The following is a 13197-nucleotide window of genomic DNA, read 5'->3' as shown; positions in this document are numbered from 1 at the left end:
CATGTATGTTCTTCGAACCTATTTCCTGCAAAGTAGGTTGCACCACATGGTCAGTTTTAGTAGGATGATTTATACCACCACCTTCAATTTTCAATGTGTTACTCGAATTGCGAGCTTGAAGGGTGATTATTCCGTCTCCCACACGAAGTGTGAGTTCACCTGTGCCAACATCAATTATTGTTCTAGTAGTTGCTAAAAAGGGCCTCCCTAAAATTAAAGGAACGTTACTATCCTCTTCTATGTCTAGAACAACAAAATCAATTGGGAATATAAATTTGTCAATTTTAACGAATAATACCCCTAGGAAATCTTATTGTTTTATCAGCTAATTGAATACTTATCCTAGTTTGTTTGGGTTTCCCAAGACCTAGTTGCTTAAACATTTTGTAAGGCATGACATTGATACTAGCCCTTAAGTTAGCCAAAGCATTATTAACATCTAAGCTACCAATTAAACATGGAATCGTAAAACTCCCTGGATCTTTTAATTTGTTGGCCAGCTTATTCTGTACTATGGCTGAGCAAACCGCATTTAGCTTACATGTGATGTTTCATCCAACTTCCGCTTATTCGTTTAAAGCTCTTTTAAGAATTTGATTGTGTTTGGCATCTGTGAAAGAGTTTCAATAAACGATAAGTTAATATGTAATTTCTTTAATAATTTAAGAAATTTATCGAATTGCTCGTCTGTACGGTCTTTTTTTGTTTCATTGGGATATGGCATACGAGTCTGTACTCTTTACTTACCGGTGTTTGTTTACTGTGGTCTTCCTCACCTCTGTTTTTACTTACCACAATTTCTTTCCTCGGTTCTAGTTCAGGTTCCACTAACCCTTCCTTGTCTTGGATGGTAATTGTGTTGAGTTGTTCCTTTGGGTTAGATTCAGTGTTACTCGGCAGGCTACTTTGTGGTCGTTCAGATATTAATTTGGTGAGCTATCCTATCTGAGTTTCGAGCCCTTGGATCGATGCTTGTTGATTCTTAAGTGCTGTCTCGGTATTCTGAAAATGAGTTTCTGACACCGAGATGAATTTTGTTAGCATCTCCTCAAGGTTCGACTTTTTCTCTTGTTGGTAGGGTGGTCGTTGGAAGCCTGGAAGTGGTGGTCTCTGATTCCCTTGGCCTCCCCATGAGAAATTTGGGTGGTTCCTTCAACCTGCATTGTAAGTATTACTATAAGGATTATTTTGAGATCAAGGATTATTACCCATGTAATTTAACTGCTCGTTCTCCAAGTTGTGGCCATAGGGTGGGTATTCTGAATTGCTTGATCCACCTCCACTTTCTTCGCACTGCATTACTGGGTGAACCTGTGAAGAACCAAGAAAATCGTCAATTTTTCTATTCAAAAGTTCTACTTGATTAGAGAGCATGGTGACCGAATCGATGTTAAAAACATTGGCTATTTTTGTTGGCTTTGTTCTCATGACTTGCCACTAATAATTATTCAGTGACATCTCTTCTATAAATTCATAAGCATCCTCAGGTGTCTTATTATTGATAGTTCCACCAGCAATTGCGTCAATCATCTGTCTAGTCGAAGGATTCACACCAACCTGTAGCCAGAGTGGTAACCCATGGTAAGGGCATCTTCGCAAAAGGTCCTTGTATCTCTCCCATGCATCGTAGAGTGTTTCTAAATCCATCTGCACAAAAGTTGAGATATCATTACATAATTTAGCCATTTTAGCCGGTGAAAAATATTTTAATAAAAACTTTTCGGTCATTTGTTCCCAAGTAGTGATTGACCCTCGTGGTAACGAGTTCAACCACTGTTTAGCTCTGTTCCTCAATGAAAAAGGGAATAACTGAAGGCGAATGGCATCATAAGAAAGCCATTGATTTTAAAAGTGTTGCAAAATTCTAAGAAATTCGCCAAATGAGCGTTTGGGTCCTCGTCCTGCAAACCATCAAACTGAACAAACTGTTGGATCATTTGAATGGTGTTAGGTTTCAGTTCAAAATTATTCGTAGCAACTTGGTTCAGTTCCTGTTAAAGAAGGTTTAGCATAATCATACATAGTATGCGGAGCAAGATTCTGATTTACTGGATCAGCGACAATCGCAGGAGGTAGCGGATTTTCCTGGTTTTCAACCATCTCCTCAGTTGTGGTTGAAGTATCATCCTCTTGCTCTTCCTCTGTGTATCGTAAGCTTCACCTTATTTCTCTTCGGTTTCTGCAAACTGTGCGATCGATCTCACTATCAAACAATAATGGTCCTGACAGGTTTCTTCTAGTTATACACTATAAAAACTTATACACTATAAAAACCTGCCAGGAACGAATAAAAGAAAAATTAGAAAAGAAAATAAAAATTTAAATTGCAAATAAAGTAAAATGGCTAAAGTAATAAAAATCGAGTGTTCCTAATATCTTAGTTCCCTGGCAACGGCACCAAAAACTTGATATGTGATATTCGTGACAGGTTTTAAAAATTTATAATTAATCGTTCTTGAAACTAACTATTATCACGATGAAGGCAAGTGTACCTATCAAACAGTAGTATAGCTTTAACACGACCGGATTGTCGAACCCAAAGGAACCAAAGGTACTAGTAATTACTTCCTTTTTATTATCTAGCCTAAAAATTAAGGGGTTTGTTTATCTAAACTAATTAACTAAACTAAGGATGCACAGAGAGAAAATTGGGGAAAAGCTTTTGAGAAAACTTGATTGATTAAGACAATACCCAAGGAAAAATCCTCCTAGACTTCACTTATTATTTGACTCTGAATCAGAGGATTTATTCATTTGACTTGATCCGTAGAAATCCCTAAGTTATATTATTATCTCTCTCAAGACTAATAACGTCTAACCCTAGGTTGATTAATTGAAATCTCTTTCTAATTAACACCTAGTGTTGCATTAACTCGATCTATGGACTCTCTTATTAGGTTTCACCCTAATCCAGAAAAATCTTGTCACCTTATCTCTAGGCGTGCAATCAACTTCGCTTAATTATGACAAATTTACTCTTAGACAGAGACTTTTCCTCCTCTGAATAAGAGTATTAACTTGGATCAATATCCTAGAATATTAAAACAAGAATTAAGAACACATAATTAAGAACAGGTCAAATATTTATCATACAATTTAGATAATAATAACAAGATCTATCTTAGGTTTCATTCCCCTTAGGTATTTAGGGGGTTTAGTTCATAATTATGAAAGAAAACATCTCAAGAGAATAAAGATAACAAAATATAAAGAAAACCCAAAACCCTTAAATGAAAATTGAAGGGAGATCTTCGGTCTTGACGATGAATCCGGCTTCTGAGATGGATCAATCGGCTTCCCTTATGTAATTCCTTGGCTCCTACTCCGTGCCTCCCTTCTAAGTGCCTCCTCAGGTGTTTAAATAGGCTTTTGAATGCCTAACAGCCCTCAAAAGTGGCCTTTTCCGAATAGGACTATACTTGGGCTTGACAGGGACATGCCCATGTGACACGCCCGTGTGCGATTGCTCCAGCCCGCGGTCAAAGCCGGGAGTGTAGTCTACCCGTGTAAATTGTGCTTTGATCCTACCAAATGGACACGGCTGTGTGGCTTACCCGTGTGAGGAAGTCCAGGCCGTGTTGATTTCCCTTGTGGGTCCATGTTCTCTGTTTTTGGCCCGTTTCTCGCTCGTTTTACTCTTCTATGCTCACCTAAGTATAAAACATGAAATTAAAGAATTAGGAGCATCGAATTCACCAAATCTAAGGAGAAATCATCCATAAAGGTGCTAAGCATAGGATAAAAATATGTATAAGTTACGGTTTATCAATTTCCTAAGGTTCAAATGGGAGTTCTACCATCTCAATATTCATCATACATAATCATTTCCATAAACAAGCAATTTATGCTATATCAATTCAAACACATATAATAACAATGTAGTTGTATTATTTACATACAACTTACCTCGAATTACAAAATGTAGACGACTAGTTCGACTTAGTCCACTTGTTTTGGTTTTCCCCAGTCTAGGCCCAAATTTTGTAATTCTTGATCTATAATGATAAAAATTCACAATTTAATCATTTTATTGATCTAGGTACTCAACAATTCATAATTGGGCAAAATGACCATTTTTCCCTTAAACTTTCACAAAATGACCATTTTACCCCTATGCCCGAAAATCAATTTTTATCACATTTTCTCATTAATAAAGTCTAGCTGAATGCTTTTTATACCAAGAGCAGCCCACAATTCTGATTATTTCATACATTTATCAACTATGTTACAACTTATGCAAAATGGTCCCTAGTTAGGGTTTCCATGAAAACTACTTCACAAAAGTTGTTTATTTCACAACCATGATTCATTTTCTTCCATAAAATTCCAAAAGACAACATGAACACTCTCATGGTAAAACCCTAGACTTTCAACCTTTTTAGAAAATAGTCTCTTTTATTTAAAAGCTCATGCTACAAGGGTTCTAAAAGTACAAAAATCACCAAGAAAAACCATCAAGATCACTTACTTGTAGAGAGACTATGTAACACCCCAAACCCAGCCTGGACGTTATGGATGAATCTGGTGTGTCACTAATCGTGTGATTTCGTGATAGGTTTTAAATATTTATAATTAATCATTCTAGAAACTAACTATCATCGCGATGTAGGCAAGTGTACCTATCCAACAGTAGTATAGTTTAGCAAGACCGGATTGACGAACCCAAGGAAACTAAAAGTACTAGTAATGACTGTCTTTTTATTACCTAGCCTAAGAATAAAGAGGTTTTTGCTTTAACTAACTAATTATCTAAACTGAGAATTCATAGAGAATGGAATTAGGGAATTGCTTTTAGGAAAATCAATTGAATTAAGACAATACCTAAGGAAAATCCACCTAGACTGTACTTGTTATTCTGGCTTCGAATCGGACGATTTATTCATTTAACTTGTTCTGTAGAGATCCCTAAGTTATGTTATTATCCCTATTCAAGACTAATAACGTCTAATCCCTAGATTGAATAATTGAGACTTTTCTCTAATTAACACCCTAGGGTTACATTAACTCGATCTATGGAACCCCTTATTAGGTTTCACCCTGATCCGGCAAAATCTTGTCAATGTATGATTATCTATGGATTATTCTAAGAAATTATCAATAGAAATTATAAGTTGAGAAGAATTCGTTTTGATTATGAGTTGAGAATTTTGCTTGAGGACAAGAAAATGCTTAAGTGTGGGGGTATTTGATAAACCTTAATTTATACATATTTTTACCCTGCGTTTAATGCATTTTATGGATGATTTCTCATTAGAATTGGTGAATTCGATGCTCCTAATCCTTTAATTTCATGTTTTATACCTAGGAGATCATAGGAGAGCGAAAGGAACGAGAAACGGGCCAAAAACAGAGAAAATAGGCCATAGTACGAACTCAACACGGCCTGGACTTCCTCACACAGGCAGCCCACACGGCCGTGTCAATTTGGCAGGCTCGAACATGACCTCAAGTAATCGCACACGGGCGTGTCCCTACCAAGCCCAAGTTGAGTCCAATTCAGAAAAGGCCACTTTTGAGGGCTCATAGGCATTCCAAAGCCTATAAATACACCCTAGAAGAGGGGAAAAAGGAGGCGGAGAATAGAGGGTAAGGAATTACTCCAAGGAAGCCGATTAATCCATCTCAGAAGCCGGATTCATCATCAGGACTGAAGATCTCTCCTCAATTTCCCTTCAGGAGTTTTGCGTTTTCTTTATGTTTTGTATTCTTTATTCTTCTGAGATGTTTTCTTGTTTAGTTATGAACTAAAACCCCTAAATACCTAAGGGGAGTGAAACCTAAGACAAATCTTGTTATTATTTTCTGAATCGTATGATAAATTTTTAACTTGTTCTTAATTATGTGTTCTTAATTCTTGTTTTGATATCCCAGGATACTGATTCAAGACATGCTCTTATTCAGAGGAGGAATAGACCCTATCTAAGAGTACTTTTGTCATAATTAAGCGGAGTTGATTGCACGCCTAGAAATAGGGTGACAAGATTTTTTCGGATTAGGGTGAAACCTAATAAGGGGATCCATAGATCGAGTTAATGCAACCCTAGAATATTAATTAGAGAAAAGTCTCAGTTATTCAATCTAGGGATTAGACGTTATTAGTCTTGAATAGGGATAATAACATAACTTAGGGATCTCTACGGAACAAGTTGAATGAATACATCGTCCGATTCGGAGCCAGAATAACAAGTAAAGTCTAGGTGGATTTGTCCTTAAGTATTGTCTTAAGTCAATCGATTTTTCCCAAAAGCAATTCCCTAATTCTTTTCTCTGTGAGTTCCTAGTTTAGATAATTAGTTAATTAAAACAAAACCTCTTTATTCTTAGGCTAGATAATAAAATGACAGTCATTACTAGTACTTTTAGTTCCTTTGGGTTCGACAATCTGATCTTGCTAAAACTATACTACTGTTCGATAGATACACTTGCCTACATCACGATAATAGTTAGTCTAAGAACGAGTAATTATAAATATTTAAAACCTATCATGAAACCTCGCGATCAATAATATCTTAAAATAATTCATAGGTAATCATACATTGATAATTCAACTAAAAGAACATAAAAGTTTCAAACATCCCAAGTTGAGCATTTTCTCCTGAAAACATAGGTGTCTCTCCTCATTTAAGTAATTACCTTTGATTCGGAATCTCACAGAGTTTCACATCCTCACTAAAGATTCACTCAAATCACTCAAGGTGTTTTAAGGAAAATAAATGAAGTACTCAATAGTCAATAATGAAAAGTCATTTCCATACGCTTGCATGAAAATCAAATCTCCACCACTGATAAATTAAGATGAAACATCAATCAAAAGGTCTTTAGAGGGTTGAAATGAGGCTTGGTTAGGGGGTGTGGTCACAAGCTAAAAGAAAGGGCTAGAATCGAGATTGAATTAAAAAATTGCCTCACTAGAAAAAGAGTTAACCATCACTTGCGTACAACAGAGCTTCTTCTCAGAATATGGAATTACTAATGTGTATACATAGTTTTTTGTTAAGAATAAGTTAAATAACATAGACTAACTATTAAGAACAAGACATAGCTAAGCAATTTATTCAACTCAAATCTCGACAAAATAGGGATTAATTTTGGGGATTTCAACAATAATGGGTTAAGGGTTAATATTAAGGGTAATACAAGAAATGGCTTGTTAGGCTCAAGGGGGTTTACTAGGGGTTAATCGTGGAGGTAGGCTTTTCATGGCATGAGTGGGTTAATCCTAAGTGCCTTAATCATTTTGACATATCAAATCAAATGGTGTGGTCTCGACATGCATAATCAAGCAAGTTCTAGAATAACAGTTCAACACTGACGCACTCAAAGCAATAATAGAAGTGAGTATGAAAGAATTAATAGATGCTCAAAAGGCTAAAAAATCTCACAAAAATTATGGCTTTTTTATGTTTAAAACTTGTGAATTCCAACTCAAAGTAATACCTAAACTTTGGGGAAACAACCTAAGATTTTAAATTCTTAAAAATCAACTTATCATGCTTGATTCTCTAATGTCTTGAGGTTTAAACAATCAATGCATAAATGCCTATTTTTTAATTCAAGATATATCAACAAAAATCATAAATCAATCAAAATTTATCCTAAATATGATATGAAAGCTTTTCAAGAGAACAAGGTAGTCATTCAGGGATTTTTCTGATAATGAAATAAATATCCCCCACACTTAAGATGTATATTTCCCTTAATGTACAAAGATAGATATTAGAGTATAAAAATAAGATAGGGAGAGAAGTGAAACTTCCTGTATGATGAATTCCTCGAACTGGAGTTTTGGAGAGTAATCAGTTCGAGAGTGGAGGAGGATCCTCCGGCGGTCGTAGAGGGTCATTAGTCCATAAGTCCTGTGTCAAAAGAATATTAAATCTACTGGAAGCTATGGTCGTGCTCGATCAAGACATGTCAGTCGTGAAGAACCTTTCCCAGTAGAGTTGTTAGTTCCTATGTGATGATGAGCTTAAGAGCTCTATATAACTGTGATAAAATCAAGAACTTTTTAGGGGATATTAGGAAGAATAATTACTCATAAAGAAATAACTGAAATTGATAATCAAAAATAAAATTCTAAAATCTAATAAAAATAAAAAGTAGTTTTAATAAAAATTAAAAACATAAAATAATAAATAAATATTTTTAAACATCTTTATCGCTGGATGGTTCGTGAGGTGGGTCTGGCGAGCTGACAAATCTGCTGTAGAGTAGCATCAATGTTGTCAAATCATTGAAAACACTGCTACTTGAATCTAGTGAGGTGCTTAGAGATGTCAGCATATGAAGCCTCCGCATGAACTAGACGAGAGGGTGGTGGTGGCTGAGTCAGTGGGTCCTCGTACTGTGGAGGGACATCATCAGGAATGTCCTCGTAGGCCTCCTCCTCGGTAGATTGGGTGAGATGATATTGGGGAGGGTAGGTTCCTCGGTGCCTCTCGATCATCTTCATGTTAAGCATGCTCGGGATGCCTTGTGGAGACATCTAGCCAATGAGGGTAAAGGATGATTCTTGGGCCACGGTACTGAGGAGCCCGAAGTGTCGAGCCAACCGAGTAACATAGGGGCCAATGGAGATGACCCCCTTCCTATGCCGCTCCGTCTGGTGCTAAATCACGAGGGCGATAAAATAGGTAAGGTCGATGACGTGCCCATACGACATACACCATAAGAAGTAGGCGTCGTGAGTGTTGACGACGCCAATGCTCTCTCGCCTCCCTGTAATTGTGTGAGCCAAAATGGCGTGTAGGTACCTCAGTGATGGTGGGGGAACTGATGCCTTGGAGCAGCTAGGATTGTAGGAGGCTGTGCCAGGGGCTAAAGTGTGCCAGCACTTCGAGGGAGAGAAATGTATGTGGTGAGTGAGAGCATGTAGTTCATTCTCCTCCTTGAACTCCTCCGTATATGAGCCCAGTGTAGCACCGAACTCTAGGACGCTTAGCTGGTAGACTAACCCTCCTAGGCGAAACTGGACCATGCCGGGATCATCGTAATTCGTCATTACGGTATGAAGATGGAACGTTGAGCATAGTTCCATCGTGAGCTCGAGGTATGTTGGTTCGAGGATCCCAAAGAACAGCTCCCAAGGGTAGGTGGCTAGGAGGGTTCGAATCGCATCAGCCAACTGAACTTGTTCTACGGTAGCCCAGTCGATGCAGCGGCCCGCAATTAAAGGTCGGGTCTGAAGTATTTGGAAAAGCTCTTCTTGCGGCCCTCGGGGGAACTGCAGGAGAGGGTAATGATTTTTTGTGGTTAGACCCGTGAAAGATGACGCTCCCTTCCTCTTCTTCGAAACAGGTACGGTGGTTTTCTTTCTTCGTGAAAACGACATGGTACCTGTGATCAAAAACCATTAATTCATTTTGAGGAATGATCAACGTAAAATGAAGATAATTTGTAAATAACAATCATAATTTTAGCAACTGCTAAGACTAACAAGTTAATCGAAGCAATCAATTGTATGGCATAAAAAATGGTAACGAATTTCATGGAATGCAACATGTGTAACAGATGAAAAATATTAACACTAAAGGCATGAGTATATATATTGTTCTAATCATGAACATTTACTTCTAACTAATCAAATAAAGTAGAGAAATCATATAATGAGTAAGAATTTTAACATGAGAAAGATAATAACTATTTAAGATATAACATTTGTATGATAAAAATAAGAAAGGATTATGAAAAATTCATATTATTATGATAAATAGACCTAGAAATTAGTAAGAATAAGCGAGAAAAGAGTGAACAAACACTAGGAAGAGGAGAATGGGCATCAAAAAAGGAGTTAGAGGCGGCGCACGGGCACGGCAAAGAGGCCGTGTGGAATTACAGTGGCTAGGGTTAGGATTTTTGAGTGGGGAAGACAATGAATAGTGCAGGGTATTTATAGATTTTGGGGCACACGGCCAGGTAACACGCCCGTGTTCCCAATTTCAGCCCGTGTGATTCACGAAATTTGAATTTGGGCACGTCTGACATTTAGTACACGCCCGTGTTCCTTGGGCGTATGGGTGCACATGGCCGTGCCGCATGGCCGTGTGTGACGTTGTTCGCTTGTCCCACGCCCGTGTATTCAGACCCACACCCGTGTCAATCTAACAGGTTCAACCACGGGTGCTAGACACGGGCATGTCGCATGCCCGTGCTGTTTTAACTGGTTCACCCACGGTTCTTCCACATGGGCATGTTTCACCCCCGTGTTGTTTTGGCAGGTTTGACCACGACCATGTCGCATGGCCGTGGCTTTTTATCGTAGCCCGTGTTTGGGAAAAATTGTTGTCCTGTTTTTACACGGCCCTAAGCACTCCCATGCTCTTGGTCGTGTCCCTATGGAAAACCTGTATTCAAGCGCTCCGTTAGTAAGTTAGACGTTGATGACTAAATTTTAAAGAAGTTAATAAGTTAGTGCTCGGGTTGCCTCCCGAGAAGCGCTTATTTATAGTCTAAGCTCGACTTACCTCTCCGTTGAATGATCATGGTGGTTTGAGGGGTTTATGCTCCTCAATCCTGCTATTAATCTCATCAAAATAATGTTTTAAACGGGTGTTGTTTACCTTAAAAGTGCCGAACTTGGGATGACTCACCTCGACTGTACTGAATGGGAAAATGCTGAGTACCGTAAGAGGGATTTCTTCATTCGATGTGGTAGCGACAATGTGGGGATCTGTGGCATCTAATAAGACTTTATCTCCAACCTTAAGTTGATTTGGAAAGGGATTGAGCCTTTTCTGTTGTAGATTCGGTTTGTCAGGTGTTCTCGGTTTATGCGTCCACCATTCATCTAGCTCCTCGATTTGTAGCCTTCAATCTTTATGAATGGGTCCTCTACTATTGCTTGAGAATGGTTCATGTACTTCCTTCAGACTCATTTCCTGCAAAGAAGGTTGCACCATATTGTTAGTTTTAGTAGATGGTTTAGACGATCACCTTCAATTTCCATTGTGTGGCCAGAATTGCAAGCTTGAAGGGTGATTGTTTCGTCTCCCACACGGAGTGTGATTTCACCTGTGCCAACATCAATTATTGTTTTAGCAGTTGCTAAAAAGGGCCTTCCTAGAATTAAAGGAGTGTTGCTATCCTCATCTATGTCTAGAACAATGAAGTCAACGGGAAATATAAATTTATCGATTTTAACTAGCACATCTTCAATAATACCCATAGGAAATCTTATAATTTTATCCGCTAATTGAATGCTCATCCTAGTTTGTTTGGGTTTCCCGAGACCTAATTGTTTGAACATTTTGTAAGGTATAACGTTAATACTAGCGCCCAAATCAGCTAATGCATTATTAACATCTAAACTACCAATTAAGCAAGGAATTGTAAAACTCCCTGGATCTTTAAGTTTGCTGGGTAGTTTATTCTAGAGAATAGTTAAGCAAACTGCATTTAGCTCCACATGTGATGCCTCGTCCATCTTCCGCTTATTTGCTAAAAGCTCATTTAAAAATTTCATTGCGTTTGACATCTGTGATAGAGCTTCAATAAACGATAAGTTAATATGTAATTTTTTTAAGAGTTTAAGGAATTTACCAAATTGTTCATCTAAGCGGCTCCTTGTCGCGTTGGGGTATGGCACAAGAGGTTTATATTCGACATTCACCGATTTGTTTTTATTGTGATCTACCTCACCTTGACCTTTGCTTACCACAGTTTCTTGCCTCGGTTCTGGATCAGGCTCAACAAATCCTACTTCATCTTGAACATTAATCGCGCTGAGTTGTTCCCTTGGGTTAGGTTCAGTATTACTTGGCAAGCTCCCTTGTGGTCGTTCGGAGATTAGTTTGGAAAGTTGGCCTATCTGAGTTTCGAGCCCTTGGATCGACGCTTGTTGATTTTTAAGTGCTATCTCGGTGTTCTGGAAACGGGTTTCTAACACCGAGATAAACTTTGTGAGCATCTTTTCAAGGTTAGGTTTCTTTTCCTGTTGGTAGGGCAGTTGTTGGTAGCCTAAAGGTGGTTGTGGTCTTTGATTTCCTTGACTGCCCCACGAGAAATTGGGATGGTTCCTCCAACCTACATTGTAAGTGTTACTATATAGATTGTTTTGAGGTTGAGGATTATTACCCATGTAATTTAATTGCTCGTTATCCATGTTGTGGCCATAAGGTTGGTATTCCGAATGGCTTGTTCCACCTCCACTTGCTTCGCACTGCATTACTGGGTGAACTCGTGAAAAACTAAGAAAACAATCAATTTTATTATTCAAGAGTTCTACCTGATTAGAGAGCATGGTGACCGAATTGATGTTATAAACACCGGCTGTTTCGTTGGCTTTGTCCTCATGACTTGCCATTGATAGTTATTCAATGACATCTCCTCTATGAACTCATAAGCATCTTCAGGTGTTTTGTTTCCGTCAGCACCTGTGTCAACCATTTACCAAGTCAAAGGATTTAGGCCATTATGGAATGTTTGAACCTGAAGCCAAAGCGGTAACCCATGGTGAGGGAACATTCTTAAAAGGTCCTTGTATCTCTCCTATGCATCGTAGGGTGTTTCTAAATCCATCTGTACAAAAGAAGAGATATCATTACGTAATTTAGCCGTTTTAGTTGGCGGGAAATATTTTAATAAAAATTTTTCTGTCATTTGTTCCCAAGTAGTAATTGACCCTCATGGTAACGAGGTCAACCACTGTTTAACTTTGTTCCTCAATGAGAAAGGGAATAATCGAAGATGAATGGCATCATCAGAAACACCATTAATTTTAAATGTATCTCATAGTTCTAAGAAGTTGGGTAAATGAGCGTTGGGATCCTCATCCTGCAAACCATCAAACTGAACAAATTGCTGTATCATTTGAATAGTGTTAGGTTTTAGTTCAAAAGTATTTGCAGCTACAGCAGGTCTAACTATGCTCGATTTAGTTCCTATTAAAGAAGGTTTAGCATAATCACACATAGTGCGTAGAGCAGGATTTTGATTAGCCGCAATTGCAGGAGGTAGCTGATTGTCTTGGTTTTCAGCCATCTCTTCGGTTGGGGGTTGAGTATCGTCTTCTTGCTCGTTCTCTGTGTATCTTAGGCTTTGCTTTATTTCTCTTTGGTTTCTACGAATTGTGCGATCGATTTCTTCGTCAAAAAGTAGCGGTCCTGACGAGTTTCTTCTAGTCATAAACTATAAAAACCTGTCAAAAGAAAGAAAAAGAAAATAAGTAAATTAGAATAAAATTAAAAATAAAATTAGATT

General features: G+C 38.1%; 2 non-coding genes across 2 annotated transcripts; both read left to right on the top strand.

The window, feature by feature from the left end:
• The first annotated feature begins 1573 nt into the window (after positions 1–1573).
• On the top strand, positions 1574–1680 carry LOC121228707 (small nucleolar RNA R71). The gene has a single exon (XR_005926282.1). It is a non-coding gene; the product is annotated as a small nucleolar RNA R71 (small nucleolar RNA).
• A 10762-nt stretch (positions 1681–12442) lies between these two features.
• LOC121228616 (small nucleolar RNA R71) lies at positions 12443–12549 on the top strand. The gene has a single exon (XR_005926192.1). It is a non-coding gene; the product is annotated as a small nucleolar RNA R71 (small nucleolar RNA).
• Positions 12550–13197: the final 648 nt, after the last annotated feature.

The sequence above is a fragment of the Gossypium hirsutum genome, chromosome A04, assembly GCF_007990345.1.
Source record: "Gossypium hirsutum isolate 1008001.06 chromosome A04, Gossypium_hirsutum_v2.1, whole genome shotgun sequence".
Lineage (NCBI taxonomy): Eukaryota > Viridiplantae > Streptophyta > Magnoliopsida > Malvales > Malvaceae > Gossypium > Gossypium hirsutum.
Note: the sequence above shows the minus strand (reverse complement) of the source record. Positions and strands in the feature narration are given on the sequence as shown.